Source organism: Panthera leo, chromosome C1 (assembly GCF_018350215.1).
Source record: "Panthera leo isolate Ple1 chromosome C1, P.leo_Ple1_pat1.1, whole genome shotgun sequence".
NCBI classification, from domain to species: Eukaryota; Metazoa; Chordata; class Mammalia; order Carnivora; family Felidae; genus Panthera; species Panthera leo.
The window spans coordinates 205,307,086-205,323,110 of NC_056686.1; the positions used below are offsets into that span (position 1 = coordinate 205,307,086).

A 16,025-nucleotide genomic window follows, 5' to 3' on the forward strand; every position below is an offset into this window, starting at 1 on the left:
TTTCAGAGCACTGTAGTTTTTGTGTTAGTCATTTGTGTTTTGGTTTGCATTTGTTTGCTTGTGGGGAGGCAGTGTACCTGCACTCCTGTCCTTTTTGCTTTGTAGTGTTTAAAATGAGATATAACGACAAACTCTTTAAAATACAGAAACACTTCTGGATGCAGAAGAAGCATGTCTAAAAACAATAACGTGGAATAAACTTTATCCCTTGAAAACAATCAAATCTTGATGGGCTATTTACTGGGTTCAGTGGGGCCAAAACAAGAGAAATAATAAAGGAGCCTCTCTCGCTTCCGATTATTTCCGAAAATCATTTTATTTTACAAAATTGGACAAAAAAGTGTGCAAGAAGAAAAGGATAGTGATGCGCTTAAGCATGAAAAGGATACGCGTATTATCGCATGATCGATGTTAAGATTTAAACACCACAGCAGCAACAGTGCATTTCCAGTTCTTTTTTTGGGGAGGGGCGGGCTTTTCCCCCCGAGGGGACGGCCCTACTGCAGACCCCGCTGGACCCGCCTGTCCTCCGCCCACGTCTCGGCCGCAGAGCCCGCCTCCCCTCCCCCCGCCGCTGCGGTCCGATCCCTCCCGCCGACCGGGTCCCCGCCCCGCGCCGGTGGCGGCCGAGTCCCGTCCGCGGCGGCTCCGCCGAATGACCCGTAGTAACCCCGTCCCGCCCCGGGCCGACCGCGCCGCGCTCCCCGGCCGGAATTCGATAGGCCCAGCCCCGCACGCGCCACCGCCCGCGGGCCAATGGGCGGCGGCCTCTCTGCATATGCAACGAGCGCCGGCCGGGGGTGCGCATCCCGGGCGGTTCGGCTCAACAGACGCTGGTCTGCCGGCGCCTGCGAGCGACGCTGCGTGTGTCGCCGCGGCCGGGGCTGGGACGAGGCGGTGGCGGTGGCGGCGGCGGCGGCTGCGGCCGGGGTAGCAGAAGGTCGTCCTCTCGCAGTGCGGGCGCGGCGGCTGCTCCGGGGTCCCCAGGAGGCGGCACGGGGCGTGAATTCTCTGGGGCGCAGCCAGGCCTGCGCGGGCCCGAGGCTGGAAGAACGAGGGCTCCTGCGTCGCGGTGAGTGCGGCGCCCGTTGTGGGAGCGGCGGGGGCCGGTCGGCGGCGCGGCCTCGGCGTGCGGCCGGGCTGGGCCCTCCCGCCTCCTGGGCTTGGGGGTGGGACGCGAGCGGCCCGGGGGGCCCCGGGTGCCCGACGAGGCCGCGGAGCCGGGCCCCGGGGGTGGGCGCGCAGGCGGCCGCGGGGTCGCGTGGCGGCCCGCGGCGTAGTGGGGGAGGCAGCCGGGCAGGGTGGGAGGCGCCGCCGTGGGGTCCGGGAAGCGGGTGACGTGGGGCCTGGGCCGAAGGGCTCACGTGAGCTGGGGGAACCGCAGCGCGGGCGTCCGCGCAGTCCGGGGGAGGAAGGATGCCCTGGGTCCTTCCCGGCTCTGTAGGGGGCGGGCGGCTTGGCGGGCAGTGGGGGGTGGGGGGGGGGTGCTGGCATCTTCCTTTGGGTGGGCCTTGACGCGGTCCCTGCGAGGATATAGCCCTGCGATTGCGGGAAACCCTGCTGGAGGGACGCGCGGGGGTGTCTGTTGCTGCCGGCTGGGGGCAGAAATTGGGTGGGTGAGCGGGGTCGACCTTGGCATTTGTTCTGGGCCCCTGGCTGGTGGGGCCACGGTTGGCCGATGGTTGGGGTTGAGAGTTGCAGGTTTACTTTTCCGTAAGTGCGTTTTAATTACACTTCCAGTAATAGAATGTGTAACGCCGAGGTGGTGCTCGTTATCAGCAGTCCTGCGGGGGAGTAGTTATCGGGCCCGCTCCATAGGTGAGCCACCTGAGACGCAGCGACATTTAACTGGTTCCCCCGGTCTGGATTTAGAAAATGTGCTCTAAGCTATTGTATGTATGGCCCCTCCAACATGGAAAGGGTAGAACAACGTCTTTAAAATGATATGGCAGCTAGAGAGGGAATAGGCCTTGCGAAAGCGATTACGGCCGAATACAGTGACAAATAGTTGACATTTATTGAGACTTTGTTACATGCCGGGCCCTGTACAAAGTGCGTTATACGTGATATCTTCACACAGTTAGCAGCCCTCTGTTGTGGTGCTCATTCCCATTTTACAGCTAGAGAAACCGCAGTTTGGACACATAACTTGCCCCAGATCACAGCAAGTAAGAGAAGCTGGGATTCAGACTAGGCTGTCGTCTAAAACTCCAGAGCTCTTGAATCTAACCACTATATTATGCTGCCTCTCTTTGGTGGCTGGCTGAATTGTTGCCACGGTGGATTTTTTTTGGGGGGGGGGGGGGGCGGGCCCTGGAGAGCTGTAGTTTGAAGACCTTCTTTCATGACCATTGCAACCTTGTTTGTTTCTCCAGATTAGTCCTGGGAGGTGAAGGTTGTCGCTGAGTTGGCTCCTGAAGCGAATTAGAAGGTTATTACAGGGAAGAGGTGTGGTGACGTGGTAGTCCGTTGCACAGACTTCATCCTTTTGTTTTCTGGCATCTTCTTGCACAGTTCTGACCCTTAGGGATGACTAAGACTTCTGCAGTCACTGTGGCTTGTTCTTTAGGCTTTTCGTGCTGTCTCTTCTTTTATGAGCAGGGTCCAGGTGACAGGTCACCTGGTGTCTTTGGGTCTCAGTTACTGGATTTATTAAGATGTTCGGTTGGGCTTCAAAGCTGAAATATTTTTTGAGTCTAAAATGTCCTTGAAGGGAGGGAGGAAGGAAGGAAGGAAGGAAAAGGGGATGGAGAAACGAAGGCTGGATAAATTATGAGCGGAAAATCATGCCCACTGGTTTGGGGGTCAGATTTTAGAGCCTCAGGATCTTTCTCATTGCTGATGTGCTTCCCTGCTTAAATGACTACTTCTATTCCTCATTCAATTAATTGCTCAGCTACAGCCTTTTAACTCCTGTTACATTTTAGGCACCATGTAAGTGCTGGAAATATAGCAATGAACAGAATTGAGGTGATCCTTGCCCTCATGGAGGAAACGTATGAAGCAAATCATCCTACAGATAAATACATAATTACAGGTTATGAGAAGTGCAATGAAGGAAAAGTAGTGTGGATGAAGAGTATAATGAGGATTGTGATTGAGATGGAAATGAGGGAGTTTTTTGAACTGATGTGGTGAGATTTTACAGTCTTGCGTTCTGAGTCTGTGATCGAAAGTACATAATGCGAGAGTTTGAGAACTTTTGAACGATGACATTCTTTTCATTTCACGGTGTTGGTTCCTACCCAGCGTACTCTAGCTCACGTTGCAAGATAGAAAAATGAGATGGGGAACTTTTTGCAGCATTCTGCCTCCCGGCCTAAATGTTCCTGTAACACTTAAAATTTCCCCTCCTAACATGAACGTTGGGAACCAAGGATCTTTAGGTGAGCTTTGGACTTGATGGGATTTGGATGTTGTCGGGAACGCCAGGCCAAAAAAGGTGACAGGGTTTTCTCACTTTAGATGAGCCAGCATCATAATGATCGAAGGTAACCAGAGTAGTTTACAGTTAAAATTCTCACCTCTTAGGAGACAAAATAATAATGTGGTTTGGGAAATGCAAGCTGTTAAGTATATGAATATTTCAGTTGAATGTGTATTAAGCCAATGCAAATAATGCATTGCAGTACGCTTACTCAATGCATAAAAAGATGAATTTGATAAAGGCCCTGTTTTCAAGGAGATTTAAATTTAATGAATACTAATACTCAGATTTAAGTCCCCCTGTCTCCCTTCAAAGTACTATCACGTTAGCCCGTTTGATCCTCTGAAGAGCCTCATATCATGAGCAGAAATACTGAGAAAAAGGAAATTTGGAGGTAGAATTGCCAGACATGGTGATTAATAGTTTACAGGTTGAGAGAAGGAGATGTCCAGCGATTACTAGTTTTACTGTTTTGGAGCCATCAGTGTGGAGGTGGTGGGTGAACCCTCTGGCCTGGGTGAGATTGCCTGTGAAGAGACTAGAATACGACCTGGGGGAGGCCTGGGATAGAGCTGGGTAGAGGAGGCACCGCAGATGGGAGGAGTGGCCTGGGAAGTGCGGGCATAGTCAGAAGCAGTGTGCCTGCAGGGGTGGGGGCTCCAATGAGAGGGGAATTGAGTATTGTTTAAATTTAAAAGCCGATGGGAAGGTAGGTGTTCCTTGGAAGGGAGAGGTTGAATACAGATGAGAAAAGTGCTAGCTTCTTTGTGCAAAGTTCCTGAGAACCTGGGAGGGGGTGGGATCCAAGTGAGGCCAGCCCCTTAGCTGGGAGGAGGGACACCCCTTCTGTAGTAGCCCAAGGAAGGCCTGGAATTGATTTGTTGCGAATCAGTACCTTCTAGTGGAGCCCTGGCAATTTCCAAAAAATTGCCAAGAATTGTTAAGTTAAAAATCAGCCCATCTTTAGCTGACTGATAGGGTCTTTACAAAACCTCACTATAGAAGCATCATGTGAAATTGATTTAATACATGGTTTAGTTTTGATTTTATCCACTTTAATAGGGAAAATCCTTTCATCTGACTTGTGATTAGTTCTCTTCTGAAAAAGGAGAAAAGGAGAAGATATAAACATTAAATCTTGTGGTATCTTCTCGTACATGCTATTTTTAGTTTCATAAGAAAGTTTTTAGACTACTTTTGTTTCCTTGACATTTTAAATGCCTTAGTTCTTTTAATTTCAAAGTTTAGCTTCTGTTTTTACTGGAGTATACTTCCATACTTCTAATGTTTCCCACTTTGAGGCATAAAGAATTGGTAGATAATGGGGCACCTAGGTGGCTCAGTCCGTTAAGTGTCCGACTTCGGCTCAGGTCATGATTGCATGGTTCATGAGTTCGAGCTCCGCGTCTGGCTCTCTGCTGACACCTTAGAGCTTGGAACCTGCTTGGGATTTTGTGTCTCCCTCTCTCTCTGCTCTTACCCTGCTCTCACTCTGTCTCTCTCTCAAAAATAATAAATAAACATAAAAAAAATTAAAAAAAAAAGAACTGGTAGATGATTCAGTGGTTCCAACTGATCTGCTAATTCTTAAATAGAACTGAAGACACCTAAATAATCTTTTGGATAAACCACCTCCAAATACAGGTTTCTACTTGTTTCTGAAGGTATTTGTTATAAGAGAATATAGTGGAATCGATATATTCATTCACGTGCGTATTTAGTGCCTATCTTGCGACACACTGGGAATTTGAAAGAGGTCCTCATGGTTCACGAAAAGAATGAGGCGTATGGACATTATATGGTGTAGGCGAAGAAGGTGTAAGCGCAGATGTATTGCAGTATGGTGCTGTACAGATGGAGCAGAGGAGGGGAAGGGGGAATCTTCACAGTGGAGGTGATAGCCTGGTTTTCTGAGATGAGTTGGGCTGGCAGGTGAACAAGGGAGCCAGGGAATAGTGTTTTAACTTGAATTTAGTCCAGGTGTGTATGTTTGCAAATATGTACACACTGGAGATGTTATAATGATACCAAAGACTATTAGAAAAATAAAACGCTTACCCTGCTACCCTAACATTGACTGCGCGGGAGGTGAAAAAGCTGTCCATCTTCCTGTCCTGTCGTGGTCAGCTTTGTTATCCCCTACTTGATTTAGAAAGTAACCGCAATTATATTTTTCTGGTACAAATCCTGGTTTTTCTTCTAAACTAACGGTCTTTGGAAGAAGGCTAATAGCCGACACCTTTACAATAATACTCCCTCTGGTCAGATGCTCTTTCTGTTTTCTTCTCAATTTTTTTTTTTTTTTTTTAAATCCTTTTTATTTCACAGATGAGGAAATTGAGGCCCAGGGGATGTAAAGTGACTTGCTTAAGGTGTGCTGGATCTCCTGTCAGGCAGTTTGGTTCCAGAGTCTGTGTTATTAGCCCAGGCACTGGGCCTCCTCTCTGGGGCTCTTCCCTCTGAAGACACCATTATATCAGGAAAGGAGCCGTGATGACATTCAGGACAATATTTATTTTGATTACACATAGTTTTACTGCCCTCCCCCAGCCCCCACAGCCCTGTTTTTACAGGGAGAGCATAAATAAAGAGAAACGAACTGAATTGAGAGAATTTGATTAGAATTTTCTTCTTGTACTCGAATGTGAATACTTAAGGATATATCCTCCTCTTCAGGAATCATTATCATTGCCCTTTTGGAATTTTTTGGATCAGGAATATAATGCAGTTTGGAATGCCATCATCTAATATCATGTTCCTTTTTTTATTTTCTTTCTGTTAAAAAAATAGAAGTGCTCTCTGTATGTCTGAAAAGTATTTTATAATGTTTAATCCAAAGAAAGAGACCTGTTTCCCTCCCTCAAGTCCTCCAGTTAACCACTGACATGAACTTGGTGATCTGAATTTTATTATTTGTCTGCATTTCTGTACAGTTTTACTGTCCCCCAACGGTGTATAGTATTATGTGTTTTTAAACTTCAGATAGATAGTATTGTATGTATTTTGCAACATACGTTTTTTCACTCCTTATCACTTAATCATTGTGGTTTCCTCCGTTGCATTTCATCAGAGTAGGTATGTACATATCTGTGTAGTTCATTTCTTTTCACGGTGATATGCTCTGACATTTCAGGGCTAGACCACATTTTATTTCCCCTTTGCTCTGTTGCTAGACCTTTCGGTTGTTTCCTTTCTTTCCTTCGTTTGTCCTTCCAAATATTAGCATAAGTGTTCCTGACCGTCATCCCTTGTGTCCTTCCATTGTTGACACTGTAGTCATCCTTGCTCTCCTTTTTCTTTGCTCTGTATATTTTTCCTAGCTCCGCTTTCCTCCAGTCTTGTCATTGTTTGACTTAAGGTTCTGTCTTAGTTGTAGTGCAAAACCACAGTGGATGCTTTTCCTTTAAAGTTCTTTTTAGTAACTTTTAATCAACCTTGTTTGACTTTCTTCGCTTTTCTTTTTTTGTTCCTACCATATTATACCTAATATTTCATTTTAAGTTTCATAAATGACTGTAGGGATAATTCATATGTGCCCTTCCCCTTGGGAAATTTTTGTGAATCTACTTTTGATTTGTCCAGTTCTGCATTTTAGTGCTTGTTTAAATACTTTTTCTCTAAAATGTGCTCGTTTCCATTGTCATTTGGTGAGTCGGAAGATGGACTTGGAGTTAAGATGGCTTGGATTTGAGTCCCGGCTCTACTTCTTATTAGCTCTATGACCTTGGGCAGCTTGTTTAACCTCTCTGTGACTCCATTGCTTCTTCTGTGAAATAGGGATCATAATAGAATCTACCTGTAGATTGTTATAAGGATTTATATGAGGTAAGTGTCTGTACACAGTCAGCACTTAATAAATGTTAACTATTTTAACTGTATTTAGAGTATGCAATATATTCTAAGTTACCCACTTTTTAAAAAATGTTTTTAATTATTTTTGAGACCGAGGGAGACAGAGCATGAGCAGGGGAGGGGCAGAGAGAGAGAGAGAGAGAGAGAGAGACACAGAATCTGAAGCAGGCTCCAGGTTCTAAGCTGTCAGCACAGAGCCCGATGCGGGGCTCGAACTCATGGACTGTGAGATCATGACCTGAGCTGAAGTCGGCCGCCCAACCGAGTGAGCCACCCAGGCGCCCCTATCCACTTTTTATTATTGCCTTCTCTTCTGAAGCAGCATTATTATCTTTGCATATACAAATATACTTCAAAGAAACATCTAATGTATTGTAACCTTTAGTTAGGGGAGACTGAGAAGAGATATTGTAAATAGGAGAAAATTGAGAGGGACATTACCTAGTTTATTTTAACACTAGTAATTTAGGATTTATCTTGTGCTTTCATTTTCTAGAAATGTATTTAAAGCACATTGAAATAGGTTGACATAGTGTACTTCTCATTCAAGTAACTTAACAAGAGTCCCCTCTTGTTTTAAATACCTTTTGTGATATGACCTTGATAATGATTTAGGTGGCATTCCTAAATACATTAATTATCCTATATCATCAACTCTGCTGTGGAGTGGAGAAGGAATCATTGCCAAGCATGTGTATAAAACTTGCTATGTAAATTTGAGGTGGTTCCTTAACCTTTCTAAGCCTTTCATTTCAGTTTCTCTAACATAAATATTTTAATGAACATAAATATTTTAATTCTCCCTCACGGAGTTATTGTGAGCATTAAGGGAGACAACAGATGGTAGTTCAGGGCACACACTTGACCTCCTGTGTTAGTTGCTTGCCTTCTTCTCTGTCTTCTCTTTTTCTCCAGTTTTTTCTTCTTCTTCCACCTTCCTTTCTCTGCTTTTGAATTGATATACAAAAGTCTGCATATATTTAATGTATACAGTTGGAGTTTCTACATACATACACCTATGTAACCGTCACCCCAATCAAGGTAATTAATATATTTATCACTTCCAAAAATTTCCTTGTGCCTCTTTGTCTTTTGTTTTGTTTTGTTTTTCTGTGTCCTTCAGGAGTAGTTTTTTGGTAAGCAATAACGAGATATTATGACTCCAGTGTGTGAGAGAATCCATCATATAATAAAAGTGTACGTCATTTAAAGAGGAGTAGGAACTTTTTCTTAAAGACAAGAATGTTCAAGCTGTAGGAAGATACGCACGAGATGTGGTTAATGTTGAGTGAGCCATGCAGAGGTCAGAATGGTTGTGTTTGGCCAGGGCGTCCAGGGAAAGGTCAGCTGAGCAAAAGGAGACATAAGTTGGATTTGAAGAAAGAGTTGAGTTTGAGTTTGGTGCACAGATGGGACGTCCAAGGCAGTTGGGGAAGAGCAGGGCTGGCAGATAGAAAGGGAACTAGGAAAGCTGTGTGGATAAATCACAGCCCAGGGGGAAGCACAAAACAGAGGGTGGAAAAACAAAACAATTAAGAGCTTGTGAAACTTTATTCATTGATTCTTTCAATTGAGAAAATAATTGCTGAATGAATGGAAGGTTCTAGGAGTAGGAGGGAGACTGCGCAACCAGCAAATGAGGAGGATCATGTGGGCTCTGAGTTGTTGCAGGAAGAGCATTGGGGGTCTGGCCCAAGATGTTTCTAACCCTGTCACCATGGCTGCTGATGTGCACTGGCCATATCGTGCCTGGCGGTGTGGTGTTTTCCACACCAGTTAGCCTTTCTGGAGTTCAGTTTCCTTGTTTGTAATCCTTTCTTGCTCAGTAGTGTTATGATCTTCTCCATCAGCGTTCTTTTTCTTCACCTTCCTTTCCTCTTCTTCCTCTTGTCTCAGGATTTTTGTTATCTGTGCCCTGTTTCTTTCTTTGGTTTCTTTGAGATTTTATTAGTTTGCTTTGTGCATTTCTGTGTGTTCATTTTATGTGTTTACTACTCGGAATTCGCTGGGGTATTTGCATGGGTTTTATTAGATAGTAACTATGCTGATTGCTGAAATAGATAGCTCTTAACCTTTGAATATTATTTCAGTTCTAAATTGATTTTGTGGAAATGTAATAGAGTTCATTTTTCTTCATTGATGTTTCTTCTGATGTTCTGTAAAATATTCAGTATCATTTTGGCCAGCATTATAAAAAGTTCTTCAACCATATAGGTTTCTTATTCTGGACCTTGTAGTAATCCTCATTCTGGACCTTGACTTTTTTTTTTTTTTTTTTTTTTTTTTTTTTACTGTAACAGTGAAACAACCAGGACCCTGAATTCCCATTCAGGACCATTGATCTCTGGACTTGAAACCTCCTGTTGAGTTTTTAAAAAAAAAAAAAAAAATTTTTTTTTAATGTTTATTTTTGAGAGAGAGAGAGAGCGTGAGCAGGGGAAGGGCAGAGAGAGGGAGACACAAAATCCAAAGCAGGCTCCGGGGTCTGAGCTATCAGCAGAGCCCTATGTGGGGCTTGAACCCATGAACCACAAGATCATGACCCGAGCCGAAGTCAGACACTTAACCTAACTGACTAAGCCACCCAGGCACCCCTGAGTTTTTTCTAAGATGAAGCATGGAGTTTATTTTAGTTCATAGACGACCAGAATAAACCACAATTAATCTTAGAACTGTATTTGACATAATTTTAATGTAAACAGAATTAACATTAATTGAAATTATACCACATGGACCATAATACGTGTGTCATTTTTTTACATATCCATAGTGAATATTTTCCTAAGTCATTTTCCTTTTGAATTGTAACTCCTGGTGTTGCTGACATGCTAGAGTTTAAGAATTTGTCTTCATCATTTACCCTGAAACTAAGCCTCTCTTTGTAGACTGTATGCTTTTTTAGACAGCATAGCACTCTCTTTAGAAATTCATAGTGTTTGGTTTGTGTGTCATTTACTGAGGCATAAAAGGAATTCCTGTTTTATCTAGTAGCATCTTGAGGTGGGAGCATTGTGAGAGGTGGCAGCTGGCTAGGAGCTTGGTGTGAGGTCAGGGAGGGAGCTCTTGGGACCCCAGGTGTAAGGAAGGAGATTGGCCTGGGAGAAAAGGGTGACGAAAGGCTTGAGCTTTGGGACCACACTGTTACTTGAATCCCCAAATCTAGTTTTGTCTCATTTTTATGAGCGCAGCAAACTCCTTAACCTCTGAGCTTCGGTTTCTTTCGGATAAGGATGAGTCTTTCTTGTCGGGTCCTTGTGTTCCAGGTGTGTCTGCAACCCATCGCTAGGGTGCAGGAAGAAAAGGTTAGAAACTTTACTTCTTTTTAAGAATTTCTATGTTTTATGCATGATTTGTAGTATTTACGGTATGCTAGGACAGTAGTACATACACCCAGCATTAAAGGTACACGTGTTTGGAATACCAGTAGCTTTTACCAAAAGGGGCTTGTTGTGATCCTTCAAGTTTAGAGACTGAACTCTTAGACTGAAGCTAGGTCGGGGCTTGGAGGCTTATTAGTTTGAGGCGGCTTCAGAGATGAATCGAGTTTGGGAAGAGTTTCAGGAGCTTCGGTTAATGGGCTCTGGGAAGTGAATTGAAGGGTATTGGGTTTCGGGAGCATGTCTCTGCAAGTTCATTTGAAAAGTGGTGCACATGGTAAAACTGGCATGTGTAATGATTTGAGTTAGTTTCTGAAGTCTTAAAACTGTATCTTTTTACACCATATCGTGTTAGAAGACTACATGGTAGAAGTTTGGATGGATCTAACCCAGAAACACGAGTCAGTATTAAGGAATTGCTCTTGATGCGTTGATAGTTTACCCAGGTAACTGAGAGCTGACTGCACGGATGTTTGAGTTAATAGTGTTTGTTTGTATTGTATGATTTCAGTGGACAGGCAGGTTCACTGTAGGTGACTAATTATAGCTTTGTATTTCTTGTTACTGATTGATTTCACATTGGCTTCATGAAATAATAAATGTGTTTGTTATCTTGCCAGGTAAGTCTGGAACGTGATGTGTTTCTTTGGGGCTCCTTAGGGGACAGTAGCTGTGTTTAATGTATCCCTGCGCTAGAAAGAAAGCTCTGTGAGGACAGGTATATTTTTGTGTTTTATCTACTGATGCACACCCAGTGCCCAGCATATAGAAGTAACTCATATTTTGTTGCATGAATTAGTGTTTGCATCCCGGCACAGTAAAGGATGTGAGATAGGGTCTATTAAATTGAGTTGAGAGACTTGAACATAACACCAGAAAAATTTTGGAAGGCCAACAACCTGACCCAAAATGACCAGTATATGCTTATTAGTGGGAGCTCAGGAATTCTGAAAGAGCGGACTTAACTGTTGATAAAATATGCATTTGAATAGCTAGCTGGTTGAGTAATATGTACGGATTATAATTTAGAAATTTCCTGATAAGGAAGATGAGAAAGTGTGATAGATTGTCTCAGGCCAGGCCAAGTACTTGAGCCTTAATATTATATCTACTTGTTGCCTTCTCTGTAGCCTTTGACACTCCTGACAGTGTCCTTATTGACCTTCATTGTCTGCCCTTGGTTTGTAGAACTGTGTTCTTATTTTTTTTTAAATTTATTGTTTAATTTACATCCAGTTAGTTAGCATACAGTGCAACAAATGATTTCAGGAGATTTCTTAATGCCCCTTACCCATTTAGCCCATCCCCCCTCCCACAGCCCCTCCAGCAATCCTGTTTGTTCTTTATATTTAAGAGTCTCTTCTGTTTTGTCCCCCTTCCTGCTTTTTATATTCTTTTTGCTTCCCTTCCCTTATGTTCATCTGTTTAGTATCTTAAATTCCTCATGTGAGTGAAGTCATATGATATTTGTCTTTCTCTCACTTGACTAATTTCCCTTAGCATAATGCCCTCCAGTTCTATCCATGTAGTTGCAAATGGCAAGATTTCATTATTTTTGATTGCCGAGTAATACTCCAGTGTGTGTGTGTGTGTGTGTGTGTGTGTGTGTACACATCACATCTTCTTTATCCATTCATCTGGACATTTGGGCTCTTTCCATACTTTGGCTATTGTCAATAGCGTTGCTATAAGCATTGGGGTGCATGTGCCTCTTCGAAACAGCACACCCGTATCCCCCTAGTAGTGCAATTGCTGGGTTGTGGGGTAGTTCTATTTTTAGTTTTTTGAGGAACCTCCATACTGGTTTCCAGAGTGGCTGCACCGGTTTGCATTCCCACCAGTAGTGCAAAACTGTTCCCCTTTCGCCACATCCTCCTCAACATCTGTAGTTGCCTGAGTTGTTAATTTTTAGCCATTCTCATAGGTGTGAGGTGGTATCTCATTGTGGTTTTGATTTGTATTTCCCTGATGATGCATGATATAGAGCATTTTTTCATGTGTCTGTTCGCCATCTGAATGTCTTTGGAGAAGTGTCTATTTGTGTCTTTTGCCCATTTCTTCACTGGGTTATTAAGTGTCTGGGTGTTGAAATTGATAAGTTCTTTATAGATTTTAGATACTAACCTTTTATGTGATATGTCATTTACAGTTATCTTCTCCCATTCCATCGGTTGCCTTTTAGTTTTGCTGATTGTTTCCTTCGCTGTGCAGAAGCTTTTTATTTTGAGGAGGTCCCGGTAGTTCATTTTTGCTGGCTTCCCTTGCTTCCGGAGATGTGTTGAGTAAGAAGTTGCTGTGGCCGAGGTCACAGAGGTTGTTGCCTGCTTTCTCCTCGAGGATTTTGATGGCTTCTTGTCTTATGTTTAGGTCTTTCATCCATTTTGAGTTTATTTTTGTGTATGTTGTAAGAAAGTGGTCCGGGTTCATTTTTCTGCATGTCGCTGTCCAGTTTTCCCAGCACCACTTGCTGAAGAGTCTGTCTTATTCTATTGGATATTCTTTCCTGCTTTGTCAAAGATTGGTTGGCCATATGTTTGTGGGTCCATTTCTGGGTTCTCTATTCTGTTCCATTGATCTGAGTGTCTGTTCTTATGCCAGTACCATACTGTCTTGATGATTACAGCTTTGTAATAGGTCTTGAAGTCTGAGATTGTGATGCCTCCAGCTTCGGTTTTCTTTTTCAAGATCGCTTTGGCTATTCGGGGTCTTTTCTGGTTCCATACAAATTTTAGGATTGTTTGTTCTAGCTCTGTGAAGAATGCTGGTGTTATTTTGGTAAGGATTGCTTTTTTTTTTTTTTTTTTTTTTTTTTAACCTTTCTAACTGGCTTTTGTGGCGTCTGTCCTTATAGGTGAATATACTATTTTTGAGGGATTTCATGGTTTGGACTCTAATGCGGGTAGGGTCAGTGATGACTCTAAAATCCACATGTATACCTACAGCTCTGTTGGGAGCCCCAGTCCTATATTTCTGACAAAAATCTTGAATATCTCTCCTGGTCATTCCCACACACTTCGTATCCAGCCCTGTCCTCGTGCAGTCTCCCATGTGGCTGCTTTTCCTCTCATTTCCTCATGTCTAGTACAAGTCACCCAACGTTCTAGAAGTGTTGATGCTAATCTTCCACGATTAATCTTCACATCCCCCATATCCTATTGGCTTTACTTGAGAAAAATCTCTACAGTTAATCCTTCTTCTGTAACTATTGCCCTAGACTTTGGACCTCTTTGTCCTTCACTTGGGCTATTCCAGTAACTTCATACCTGGAATCCTTTATGGTTTCTTTTCTGTGATAGCCCAAGGAATCATGATAAAACAAATTGGATCAACCAACTGCTTTGCTTAAAAAACCCACCTCATTCTATCTGCTACCTGTTTCTATATTTCATTTTCGCTTCTAGCTTCCCTCATTTTCTGTGTTGCATCTGTCAAGCCACTTGGGATTACTCATTCTGTATTTGTTCATGCCTCTGTGTGTTAGACAGGAAGGGAGGGGGGATGAGTCAGCACAGAGGGGTCAGTGTAGCTGTCTGTGGGACCGAGGAGGACCTCACAGAGAGGCTTCAACTCAATCTTGAAGGACAAGTTTACTTTGGCAGGCTTTTTAGCGTCTCTTAATTCTCGCAAATTCTCTTAATTCGACTCCAGTTTTAAGTTCTGGAGAGAATATTCTCGGATCAACACGTCCATGTGTTTGATACGGGCCTCCTAGCTCATAGGCTGCTGGGTCCCTGTGAATGTCACGTTTGCTGTGGTTCTCTGGGGTACACACAGGAGCGGAGCGGTGTCACACAGTTCGGACAGAAGCAGTGTTTCTCTTCGCAAAAGTTGCAGGCCAGGCACTGGGCTGTGCAGGCTGCCTTGCTAGCACGGGAGAGGATTCCGTAATCAGAAAAAAGACTTAGAAACAAATCCTTTTTGGGACGTGGCAACTGTGGAGGAGAGGGATTGCCTGGCTGATTGTTTGCTTCTCGGATCTGCCCCTCAGCTTTCTAGGACTTAAATCCAGCCATTGGCTCAGTTCTGAGTCTTCTTTAATGCTGCTTAATTTATTGAATAATCTTTTAACCACTGCTCTGAAATACTGCCATTGTCAAATATCAAAATCCAGTGACTGTTTCTGGTTTTAAAATTCTGTGCCAGAATAGTTAGTGTTCCTTTTGACGTCTAACAGGGCAAGTATGTACCAAGTATTCTTGTTCTCACGTTTTATTAGCAAATCTTAAAAGGTTTTCTTCTAAGATACACTTTGGAACTAGTATCAAGTAATCATACAAAACAAACAAGTAACAGAGTCCTACCAGGATTTTGATTGGGATTGCATTTGGTTTATAGGTTAGTTTTGGCAGAATTATAATGATCTTTGCTACCCAGGAACTGACTGGTCTGTTTTTGAATTTAGTGTCCATCGGTAGCATTTTATACATGTGTGCATGCATACACTCATATGTTTAAGTAAGGTGTTGTGTGCATGAGGTATTTGAAAGTTGCTTTATTGTTGTGGCTAAGATCTTTTCTCTTTTCATGATCTTCTTTTTTTAAGTAAACTCTACCCCCAACCTGGGGCTCGAACTCATGACTCCAAGATCAAGTGTTGCATGCCATACCGACTGAGCCAGCAGGTGCTTCCCTCATTCCATTTTCTAACTGGTTACTAGAGGTATATAGAAAAACCACAGACTTTTATTATTTACCTAGCGTCCAGATATCTGGGTGAATTCTGTCTGGATAGTTTTCGAATGATTCTTCTGGATTTTCTTGTCAGACCGGCAATGATCTACAAACAGTGAAGGTTCTGTTCTCCTTTTCCAGTACTCCTGCTCCTCATTTCTTTTCTTCACCGTTGCACTGGCTAAGCTGCAGTGCTGGGCTCAGAGAAAGGCAGTGAGAGCTACAGATATGAGCCACATACATGACTTTAAATTTCCGGTAGACATAGTAAATAGAGTAAAAAGAAGCAAGTAATTTTAATATGTTTTATCTAATCAGTGTATAGTCGTGCCCCCTGAGCTGAGTTTCGCTGTCCGTGGTTGTACTTACCCGTAGTCAACCATGGGATGCTCCTGCCCCTGACCTGTCCTCGGAGGGCAGTGGGAGCTGGAGGCTGCCTCTCTTCCACACCTCTCTTCATCTGATCCCTTAGGCATTTGATCGTCTCGCATCATCACAAGAAGGGGGAGTGCAGTGTAGTGAGATGTTTTGAGAAAGATTACATTCACATAGCTTTTGAAAATTAAGTTTTTAAATCTTAATTCCAATATGGTCAACGTAACTTTCATTACAGCATGTTGTTGTAATTGTTCTATTTTATTCGTTGTTGTTGTTAAAGAAGACAGTTCAACCATTCGAGTTGAAGACCTAATTCGTTT

The 16,025-nt window shown here is 43.3% G+C and overlaps 1 protein-coding gene across 2 annotated transcripts in view; it reads left to right on the forward strand.

Annotated features, from left to right (window-relative positions):
- Nucleotides 1–800: 800 nt before the first annotated feature.
- Nucleotides 801–16,025, forward strand: part of ACSL3 (acyl-CoA synthetase long chain family member 3) — a 74,559-nt gene continuing 59,334 nt past the window's right edge. For both annotated transcript variants that reach the window (XM_042950301.1, XM_042950300.1), the window contains exon 1: nt 801–1,072. The gene's annotated coding sequence lies outside the window, so the exon portion shown is untranslated. The remainder of the gene's footprint in view (nt 1,073–16,025) is intronic.